Source organism: Pinus tabuliformis, chromosome 1_2 (assembly GCF_031772625.1).
Source record: "Pinus tabuliformis cultivar Carrire ecotype Pingquan chromosome 1_2, CPIR1, whole genome shotgun sequence".
NCBI classification, from domain to species: domain Eukaryota; kingdom Viridiplantae; phylum Streptophyta; class Pinopsida; order Pinales; family Pinaceae; genus Pinus; species Pinus tabuliformis.
This window is the reverse complement of record NC_142298.1, coordinates 94,792,277-94,804,368: the sequence shown is the minus strand read 5'-3', so window position 1 is coordinate 94,804,368 and position 12,092 is coordinate 94,792,277. Positions and strand designations below refer to the sequence as shown.

Sequence of the window (12,092 nt, the reverse complement as noted above, 5' to 3'; positions counted from 1 at the left end):
AAGTTGCCACACTTCCTGATCCAGTTGGGGTATAGAGTACAACCGCAGAAGCTCCCTCAGAATATCTGGATTGGGTTTTCTCAAATAAGCAGCTTATAAAGAAAGTGGATCCTAAAAGGTCAAATCACTGGATTGGGTTTTCTCGAATAAGCTTCCTGCTACTCTTCATATTTTGGTGTTGCTTGACAAGTCACATATATAAAAAATAAATTTTGTGCCCTACCAAAATGCAAAAGTTGTTCGATCATGACAATATTATGATCCATGTTTAAGTTGAAACAGAATGCTTAATCTTTGGATATGTAGAACTAAAGTTTTACCAGAAATTCATTCTGTAGCAATCCTATTGAAGCTTTGACATAGCCTCTGCTTCTTCGTTTCAAGTCAAGATTAGCAGACATGATAGAAATTTTGACCACCTCCTCTTGGGCTTGGAAACTTGTGATTTTTCTTCCTTCTTAGCAATTTGTTCATTCTTGTACTTCACAAACTCCAAAAGAGCAAAGAAATATGATCTGGATGGTTTGAAAGACCAAATATATATGTTGAACATTGACATTGTACATTACCTAAGATCCCATTTCAGTTACATGCTTTGGAGGCACTTCAAGTGGGGTCTCTTCTACTTTAAACACTCGAAGTTTATTTAACATAGAAAATGAAACTGGAAGGAACTTTATCTGATTTCTACTGATATCTAACTCCTCAAGCATTTCAAGATTGCCTATGGACCAATGAAGGGACTGCAAGTCAACAAAATTTCTGCCAACATTTAGTTTGACAAGACTAGTAGCAAAGAACAAGCTTTTGGGTATTGACTCCAGTTCATTGAAGCTCACATCAAGTTCTTTCAAACTTGATAAAGAAGCCATAGTAGTTGGTAGGCTCTTTTATTCTGTTATAGTGCAGTGTTAGGACTTTTAAAGGCACAAGCTTTCCAACTACCTCTTGCAATGCTTTGAGGTGATTGAAATAAGTTCACAATTCAATGAGAGCAGTAAATTGGTCAATTGTATATGGTAGTTCCTCTATCTCATTTGTCTCTACATTTAGGATTTTCAAGTTGGTCATCTTCCCAATAGACTCTAGTGGTGAGGACTGCTGGTTTGTACTTAGGTTAAGATTTGTAAGACTAGAAAGATCCCTAATTGCGGGAGGAAAACTCTTCAAGCAGTTTTCGTGTCACAATATAGTTCTCAGACAAATTGACTTAGACAAGGTTTCTAACCTTTCCAATTGAATCAGGGAACCACTCAAGCTGTTCCACTAATCTTCCTCGAAGATCCATATTCTCGGCACCTTTCTTCGCAGTTGCTTCAATAACATTTTTTATTAGACTGAGTTTTTGTCCATCGTCCCCTCTTTAAATCACCATCAAAACAATTACTAATTCAGGCACCTTGGATTCAGTTGCACAAAAATATTAAAAGTACATAATTATTTGACAAGAACTATTTTGGTTAACAAAGAAATTTGTGGCCACAACTCATGCAAATTGCAATCCCAAGTTCATGGATCACAATTCAACCACCATTCCCAAGGATGGAATAACATGGTTGGGTGGGAAACTGTAAAAGTAGAAAATAAAATATCTTGATAATAATGAGACAAACTATCTTGAAATGTAAAAGTAGAAAATAAAATATCTTGATAATAATGAGACAAACTATCTTGAAAAGCTTATTTGAACTGGAATTTATTTATCCTCACCATCTGCGTTTAAAAGAGGCTTCAAGGTATTGGCTTACCCTAAGATTGGGCACCCTGTAAAATGATGTTGCATCGCTGTGGAAAGACTCAGGAAACCCAGAAATCAGAAAATATGTTTCGTATCAAAAATCAAGAAAACTGATATTTTCCTAAAGAGAGTCGAAGTTTCACGTGCTACATGGCATATATATAACATATATTATAAATTTATATGAGTTTCAATATGTTAATATAACTATTATCTAGCCTAGCAACTTATGTTCGGTTGTTGCCATTACTCAATATAAATTATTTCGTCGACATAGCTAATTATAAAATCTAATTATTCTATCGACATAGCTAATTATAAAATCTATTGCTAATATAGTTACAACAGTATTCAAACAAATCTTACATATGTTGAGATATTAAGTTCCTCATCGTAGGCTTTGCGCTTGATCGCTAATTATTAAACATTACTTCACTTTAGCATGGCTGATTGTTTATAGGACCATTTATTTACAGAACTAGAATTATTGATACGATATCAAAGTTTAATGTTGTTTTTTCGTTTTTCTAATATGAGCATCATTCACGGAAACATATTCTGGCCACCTGGCCAACCCACAATGTGAATGGTTTCCCGCATCTACTTGTTGGCTGGCACATATCTAGACCAGAGACAAACATTCCAGACAACCTGCGCTCATATTTAGAGGGAGCCATTATTGATTTAAAAAGATAAACCACGCGTCTATTTATTAAACCACGTGTTCACGGTTGGTACTAGAAGGCTTTGATGAGTGAATCAAAGATATGGGCCAGGGTTTTCTCTGTTATACTCTAACCCTAACTGCAAGCTCTCGAAGAGAGCCATGAAAATAGTCTCGTCAGTCAATAAGACTATTGTGTGAGTGGCTCACTACTTGAGGAAATTTGTAGCATTACTCGCGAACCAGAGGAAACATACAACTGCATCTGGTTCTCTGATCCCTGTTATTTATCCAGGTGATGTGCATTATTTCTCTGGCCTAATCAACCTGTTGATTGGAAAGGGAAGCAAGGTGGTTGTTCCCGTCGGCAGCAATGGCAGTCAAGCAGGTTGAGATTTAGCTTGTCTGCACCTATTCTTTGGCTACTTTCGCTTTCATTAGCCTCAGAGTGCTATGCCTTCTCCTATGTGTGCTATGCAAAAGCGATTTCCATAAGCTATTACAAGGACATATATTGCTATGTTATATCCTAACCCCAATTACAAGCTCTGGAAGAGAGCCATGAAAACTGTTTGTCGGGCACCTGAAGAAAATTTCATTATCCATTGTCAAAATGCACATTGAATTTTCCACTGCACAAAATGTGTTTCTCAAATAGCAGAATTAAATGAACATTAAATGTGTTTCAAGCATCTTGAAAATGGCGCAGATGATGATGGTTTCCTTTAAAGCTCATATCAATGAATTGTAGGTAAGTTTCATAGAACCATTTTCCAATTCCATGTCTCGAGACTCTTTCCTTAATTCTACAATGAATATGGCATTATATGTTTGAAGCAGGGTTTGTGTCGAGAGGCACCTAAATATATATTTTAGAAATTGGGTATTGTAGTTTTCAATTTTTATATTTGGGTTAATAACGAAGACCCATATAGAGCTAAGTTTGGTAGAGACGGGTCTGGTACACCTTCGGGCGAGAAGCTTCGTAGGGTATTGAAACATTGTTTCTTTCTAAAAGACCTCATTAAATGTCCCTATCTTAGAACTTTGCTTCTTTGGATGGAATTCTGGATGGAAAAATGAAAAGGTTTGTATGGATTTAATGGTAGGTTTCTAGCAATCTCGAATGGCATGGAAAGGATTTTGCAGAAGCTAGCAGCATTTCCTGTTATGAGAAGTTTCACACCCAGAATGCCTATTTATGTTCTATGCTATACCGAATGGAAGAAAGCTGACATTCTCTGTTGTGTGAAACTTCACACGCAGAATGCCTGTTAATGTTCTCTGCTATACTGAATAGAGGAAATTCAAGGCCAAAGCAAGCCATGAGAGCTAGCCGAGGTTATGGAGGGGTTGTAGTTGTAGTGTGAGATGCTCAGTGATGTCATCCCGCCTAGTTTAACACCCTAGGTCCACTACATATGAGTTTGACAGACTCCATTTTAGGCCCTCACCCATCGATTCCTCTTGATCTTGCTGGCTAGTAGTCAACCCCATGGGATTTAGACTAGTATGATAGATTAGATAAACCACAACTAACATGCCATGTTCCTCCAAAATGCTAATTAGATATAGTGGGTTTCAGTTTGGGAATCACCAAGCTCACTAATTAATTAGTTGGGCAGGAGCTTTAGAATGCTCAACTAAATTCAAAACAGATGGACAGGAGGTTAGAGACGTTAATGGCGGAAAAAAGGGGAACAAATAAAAGGGCCATGAAGGCATAGATTTCAGAAAAGAAAAGGAACCAGAAGAGGGAGGCAGAAACAAGACTAGATACTATTACTAGCTATATAGATTCATTTTAACTTTTAATATGAAAATTTGCAGAGTGAAAAATTGTAAATAGATTTATTTACAGAGTGAAATTTTGAAAATTTATTGAAACTTTCAAGACATAGTAAAACATACCATATCATTTGTATGAGTCGTTGTCTACTAACTGAAGGGCTACAAAATTTATTGAAACTTTCTAGACATTGTAAAACATACCATATCATTTGTATGACTAGTTGTTGCTAACTGAAGGGCTATGAGAAATATCTTCCAGCATGAGAAATATGTATGACAAAGAATGCAATAGTTTCTTACTTTCAGGATTTGTTGCTGCAATTTAATTGTTTATGTTCTATTGTTCTTCCTGTTCCATAATTGGTTTGGAGTTTTTTCAAAGAGGCACAAAACAAATTTTTCTGCACCTTTGCAATTTTCTAACTCAACCTCTGCAATCTGCTAACTGAAGGGATATTTTTTCTGCACCTCTGCAATTTTCTAACTCAACCTCTGCAATCTGCTAACTGAAGGGATATGGCATATCTTTCTGTTATTTTCATGTGCTATTCTGGTGCAATCTGCTAACTCAACCTCTACAATCTGTTAAGCTCCATTGATTTTACACAAAAGCTACCTTGATTTATGGAATTGCAGCTTTTCTTAACTTATGGAAACCAACTGCAGTAGTTTCCTTAAGTTAAGAAAATCAACTGCAATTACTAAATTTATAATTGGGAGCTACTAAAGTGGTCCATCACTTTGATCTGATCTCTACCTTGATTTGTGGTTTTTCTAACACATAGCTTTTAGAAGCTTGATGGAAGCTTAGCTATATGTTCATCTGTTTGGTCCCCAAGCTCATATCTCAATCCCCTTCAGTTCTACACCATCTAGCTGAGATAGCAGAGCTCGGAAGTGCCTTCAGAATTTTTTGTGTTCTTTTCCTTTTGCATGGATTGAAGCTGGAGTGCTGAAGAAGAAGCAGGTGAATTGTGGCCTTCATCAAAACATCACCAATGGCTGGAGGTAACTCGTATCCCTGGGTATTAAGTTTCAGTGATTCTTTTCAGTTCTTTCCGCATGCAGAATCGTTGTTTAAGTTTATTAGTTTTCTAACAGTTGGTATCAGAGCGGTTTATCTCTGCCTTGGTGTTCTCTCGCCGCCCTTTTGTCCTTTCATTTTGAAATAATTAATGATTCGAATCCCAGTTGAACCGACCATTATTTTATTGTATTAAAATGGCGTAGATACCCGTAACCGTGGCACTTACGGTTGGGTGTGACCAGCACCACGCTTTAGTTTTTTTTTTTTTTTTTCAGGATCTTGTCTCATGGGCTTGCTTGTAATTTGTTTAATTGGGACTGCCTTTGGTGGTATTGACATTCGGAGCATTATTAAACTGAATCTGCGGATTTTTGGAGCCTTACCCATTTTGGTTATCAGGGTCTTGGAAGGCTTTTCTGTATTGGATGATTCTATTTGTATGTTTTTGTCAACACTTTCTCAAGGTTGTTTTAGAATCAGTGCTGGAATGAGAACTTTTGGGTTTAGACAAGTTATCGATAGGAAACCCAATTAAATGCTGAAAGTCTTATTCAAATTTCTCCGAGTCTTTGGCAAATTTCTGTGTGTTCATACTTACTGACTCTCGAATCATAGCGTGGACACAATCTCAAAGGAAAGTCACCATCTAAAAGAAGAAAAATAAGAATGAAAATTTATTAATTCTCTGATCGATCTTTTCGCATCATTAATATTCGAAGCACAGTCTCTTTCTTATTCATCTGGTCTGACCTGCCAGATTTGAACCAGCGACCTAAGGATGTCAACCAAGAATTTTTCCAGCACTTTCTTTGTTTGTTTTTTATTTGTTTCCGTAGTTTTATTTTTGACATTGACACAAATGCCAGCTCAGGTTTCATTTGTCTTGATATTTCGAACTATCAGATGCGCTGAAGTAGATAATGTGTTGTCTGGCATTTATTTTACCGGCCACATGCATATATCAATAATTATAATTGCAACGTATGGACCAGCTATAAATTAACAAAGCTATTGTTTCGGGAATTGGTCCTTTCCGCATAATGGATTGGGTTGAATTATTGGTGGTCAGATAGGTCTGCAACATTGCGTATGCGAACATTTTCATTGGTCCACTAAGGTAGCATATTTGATGCAATAAGGGCTCTACTGGTTAAATAAAAGGCTTGAACATAGGAAGAGCGTCAAATTTAATATGCTATGCTGAAGGTCACATAGCAATGAGTTACGTGTGCTCGTGTGCTCTTCTGGTTAGAAAGACTTTTGAGTTGAGGATTATAATCCTTTATTTGGCCGATTACATCACATCAACTTCCATGCCATGGACACTTGGATAGTGATGTGTTATGTATCCAGGAAAAAGTTGAACTATTACTTGTACTCCGTCAAGCCAGGTCACCACTCATTTCATAGGAGTAGTCGTATTTTTTTTATAACCGTTCACAAAACTTTTGGTTTATGTGACTTGGTTTTGTCACAAGCACGTGGGTTTGTTTCTTTAATAATGGAGTTGGTTATATATATAACTAATCTTATATTTAGACCACAATTAAAACCCATTCTGAATTACGTTCGGGATTCTTGATGGTATGAAACGAGATTTTTTTATGGGTTAGTACATTTGAATTGTTGAGATTTTTTCAAGTAATCTCAAGTAATTACATATTCAAATTCAATATTCAAGTATTAATTACTTATTACATGCTTTCAAGTATTTATATGTAATATTTTGAATATGTAATATTTGAATAAGAATATTACGTGCTTATGTAATATTCAAGTAATTATTACTTTCTGAGGCTCTTATGGGTTAGTAAATTTTGTTTGTCTGGAAAAGTCATACCCAGAAGAAATTTTGAAGTTTTGTGTGTACGATACGGGACTTATATCGGTTTTAATATGATTCACAATAATGCTAACACTACATGCAATTAGCATTTAAAGAATAAACAAAAGGCGATTTACAATACGTCAAAATATTGTTCGTTAAAATATTGTGGGTGGGTCAGCACTTTGACAGCCATTTAAAGCTATTTCGTGATGGAATTACTGGAATATACCATTCTTGTATTAAGAATATGAATTTACAGAGAGTTTATCATGGCATAGCTGGGGTTTGATTTCATTGTCAACTTACCCATGCTGTTAGCTTATTTAATGCCTTAGATAAAGGAAATTCCAGATGTATTTTTCTCAAAATGGCTTTTGCTCCAATATTTCCAAAGCGAGATCTGTTGCATTTTGATTAATTTAGTGGAAAACAGACCTTTATTGATTGGAGACACCAAATACCTTTAGAGCTGCTTCAGTCAATCTCCGGGTTAAGTTTATAAATTGAACAATCAATTTGTAGTCATTTTCGGTAATGCTGACTGCTTTTGATTTTGCTGGAGAATTATTACAGTTTTATGGAGTTTATTAAAATGTCATTTTGACTTACTCCTTTCAGTAAACATTATTTTTCTCTCTGGTTAAGTTTTGTTTATGCAACAAAATAATGTCTAGTGATCCATATGATTTTAATTAATTAGATAATAGCCACAACATCTTTAATTAAATAAAATTATATATTGATTGGCAAGATCACATAAAGATTATTTAGACATTAAATTGTAATTAATTACACTGAATATAATAAATTTTATCCCACAGGAATTTTTATTATATTTATGTGATTAATTAGGATAAAATTTCATAACCTACCCACAGGAGTTATGAATTAATAAGTTTTATCATAAAGTTTTATTGAATCTGCTTGAATTGAAAATTTAGCCCACAGGCAATTTTCATGTCATTTGATTCAATTCTTTTTAGCATGTTTTACATTGGTAAAACGTGAAAGTTCATAAAGTTTTATTGAATCTGCTTGAATTGAAAATTTAGCCCACAGGCAATTTTCATGTCATTTGATTCAATTCGTTTTAGCATGTTTTACATTGGTAAAACATGAAAGTTCATAAAGTTTTATTGAATCTGTTTGAATTGAAAATTTAGCCCACAGGCAATTTTCATGTCATTTGATTCAATTCTTTTTACCATGTTTTACATTGGTAGAACATGAAAGTTTATTAAGCCTCAACATAAGCATGTGATTCTTTATTTTGATGCAGTAGTACAACCTGCAAATTTCTCTGAAATTCGTTCTGACATTCCCGAACTTGAGGAAGTAATCTCGTTTGTTTGTTATGAATATGATATGGTTAATATTAATATTAACACATGGTGGATTGATTCTGGATCAACAATTCACATTTCGAATTCCTTGCAAAGGTTTGCAAAACCTAAGGAAGCCAGTGAGAAGTGAGCAAAACATCTTATCAGGAAACAAGATGGGCTCGCATGTGGAAGCTATAAGAACATGTTATTTAACTTTAAGTAGTGGCTTTGTTTTGGAGTTAGAAAAGACCTTTTATGTTCCAAGTTTTTCTAGAAACTTGATTTCAGTTTCAAGGCTTGTACCTTTTGGATATTCCTTAAACTTTTCAGAAAAATCTTTCAGTCTATTCTATAAATCTGATTATGTTGGGAATGGTATTTTGTCTAATGGTCTTTACTGCATTAATTTACAAAACAAAGTCACATATGATTCAACGCATGTTCACACTGGCACTAAAAGATGTGTTATTAATGAAGATTCCTCTAAATTATGGCACCGGAGACTAGGTCATATCTCCATAGATAGAATTAAAAGATTGGTAAATGAAGGAATACTTAATACTCTAGATTTTACTGATCTTGAGACTTGTGTGGACTGCATAAAGGGAAAGCAGACCAACAAGTCAAAGAAAGGTGCCAATAGGAGTTCAGACATATTAGGAATCATACATACTTACAGATTTTATTGTCCATCTCACAGCACTAGGATTGTGGAATCAAGAAATGCAAAGTTTCTTGAAAATGACTTGATCAGTGGGAGCGATCAAACCAGAAACATAGTTTCTGAGAAAGATCATTCAGAATCTCAACCTTCCACTTCAAGTGAAAGATTGGTTATTGTTCATAACACCCCTCAAGTACAAACTGGTGTTGAATAACCAATTGTTGAAGTTCCACAAGCTGCTGACGATATTCCAGTAGATCAAGGAGTTCAAGAGTTGCCAAGAACTTTTGAACAACAAGTTGAACCACATACTTCTCAGGAATATGATGGTACAACATTAAGAAGATCTACTAGACCTAAGAGATCAGCAATTCCTAATGTATGCTCAAGTCTGCACAAGACCTGACATTGCATTTGTTGGGACGATATCAGAGTGATCCAGGTTTAGACCACTGGAGAGCTGCAAAGAAAGTAATGAGGTACTTTCAAGGGACCAAAGACTACATGCTTATGTATATCCTGTTTTGAGGTTGCTTTACATGGTGTATGGCTTAAGAATTTCATTTCTGGGCTTAGAATTATGGATTCTATCTCTAAGCCATTGAGAATATATTGTGATAATTCAGATGCTGGTTTTATGGCTAAAAAAGTGGGAGTCGAAATAAACACATCAACATTAAGTATTTAGCTATAAGGGAACGTGTTAAAGAAAGTAAAGTGGTCTTTGAGCACGTCAGCACTGAGTTAATGATCGCTGATCCTTTGACTAAGGGCATGCCACCGTTTAAATTCAAGGATCATGTATTGAATATGGGACTTGCTTCCATTATGCAGTTTTTCATTGTATGGACAATGATAATGAAATTCTTAATTATTGTGATGTTTTTTATCATATTTATGTGCACCTTAAGTTGATTTGAGAAAATTCATTTAAGAAGGACCAAGAATAAACATAAGGTTTATTCATTAAGATATTGTTGCCACATAAATTATAATAAGAATAAATGCATAGTAATACATGGAAGATAATACTCTTCATTAGAGGACTTATTGCCATGATTCATGTATCTATTACTTAATAAATATTGTCAATGGTTTTTGAGACATTAAGTTTGGAAGTATGGACCAAGTGGGAGAATGTTAAGCTCCATTGATTTTACACAAAAGCTACCTTGATTTATGGAATTGCAGCTTTTCTTAACTTATGGAAACCAACTGCAGTAGTTTCCTTAAGTTAAGAAAATCAACTGCAATAACTAAATTTATAATTGGGAGCTACTAAAGTGGTCCATCACTTTGATCTGATCTCTACCTTGATTTGTGGTTTTTCTAACACATAGCTTTTAGAAGCTTGATGGAAGCTTAGCTATATGTTCATCTGTTTGGTCCCCAAGCTCATATCTCAATCCCCTTCAGTTCTACACCATCTAGCTGAGATAGCAGAGCTCGGAAGTGCCTTCAGAATTTTTTGTGTTCTTTTCCTTTTGCTTGGATTGAAGCTGGAGTGCTGAAGAAGAAGCAGGTGAATTGTGGCCTTCATCAAAACATCACCAATGGCTGGAGGTAACTCGTATCCCTGGGTATTAAGTTTCAGTGATTCTTTTCAGTTCTTTCCGCATGCAGAATCGCTGTTTAAGTTTATTAGTTTTCTAACAGTTGGTATCAGAGCGGTTTATCTCTGCCTTGGTGTTCTCTCGCCGCCCTTTTGTCCTTTCATTTTGAAATAATTAATGATTCGAATCCCAGTTGAACCGACCATTATTTTATTGTATTAAAATGGCGTAGATACCCGTAACCGTGGCACTTACGGTTGGGTGTGACCAGCACCACGCTTTAGTTTTTTTTTTTTTTTTTCAGGATCTTGTCTCATGGGCTTGCTTGTAATTTGTTTAATTGGGACTGCCTTTGGTGGTATTCACATTCGGAGCATTATTAAACTGAATCTGCGGATTTTTGGAGCCTTACCCATTTTGGTTATCAGGGTCTTGGAAGGCTTTTCTGTATTGGATGATTCTATTTGTATGTTTTTGTCAACACTTTCTCAAGGTTGTTTTAGAATCAGTGCTGGAATGAGAACTTTTGGGTTTAGACAAGTTATCGATAGGAAACCCAATTAAATGCTGAAAGTCTTATTCAAATTTCTCCGAGTCTTTGGCAAATTTCTGTGTGTTCATACTTACTGACTCTCGAATCATAGCGTGGACACAATCTCAAAGGAAAGTCACCATCTAAAAGAAGAAAAATAAGAATGAAAATTTATTAATTCTCTGATCGATCTTTTCGCATCATTAATATTCGAAGCACAGTCTCTTTCTTATTCATCTGGTCTGACCTGCCAGATTTGAACCAGCGACCTAAGGATGTCAACCAAGAATTTTTCCAGCACTTTCTTTGTTTGTTTTTTATTTGTTTCCGTAGTTTTATTTTTGACATTGACACAAATGCCAGCTCAGGTTTCATTTGTCTTGATATTTCGAACTATCAGATGCGCTGAAGTAGATAATGTGTTGTCTGGCATTTATTTTACCGGCCACATGCATATATCAATAATTATAATTGCAACGTATGGACCAGCTATAAATTAACAAAGCTATTGTTTCGGGAATTGGTCCTTTCCGCATAATGGATTGGGTTGAATTATTGGTGGTCAGATAGGTCTGCAACATTGCGTATGCGAACATTTTCATTGGTCCACTAAGGTAGCATATTTGATGCAATAAGGGCTCTACTGGTTAAATAAAAGGCTTGAACATAGGAAGAGCGTCAAATTTAATATGCTATGCTGAAGGTCACATAGCAATGAGTTACGTGTGCTCGTGTGCTCTTCTGGTTAGAAAGACTTTTGAGTTGAGGATTATAATCCTTTATTTGGCCGATTACATCACATCAACTTCCATGCCATGGACACTTGGATAGTGATGTGTTATGTATCCAGGAAAAAGTTGAACTATTACTTGTACTCCGTCAAGCCAGGTCACCACTCATTTCATAGGAGTAGTCGTATTTTTTTTATAACCGTTCACAAAACTTTTGGTTTATGTGACTTGGTTTTGTC

General features: G+C 35.5%; 1 pseudogene; it reads right to left on the bottom strand.

Moving 5' to 3' along the window:
- Positions 1-379: 379 nt before the first annotated feature.
- Positions 380-3,729, bottom strand: LOC149204632 (uncharacterized; annotated as a pseudogene).
- Positions 3,730-12,092: the final 8,363 nt, after the last annotated feature.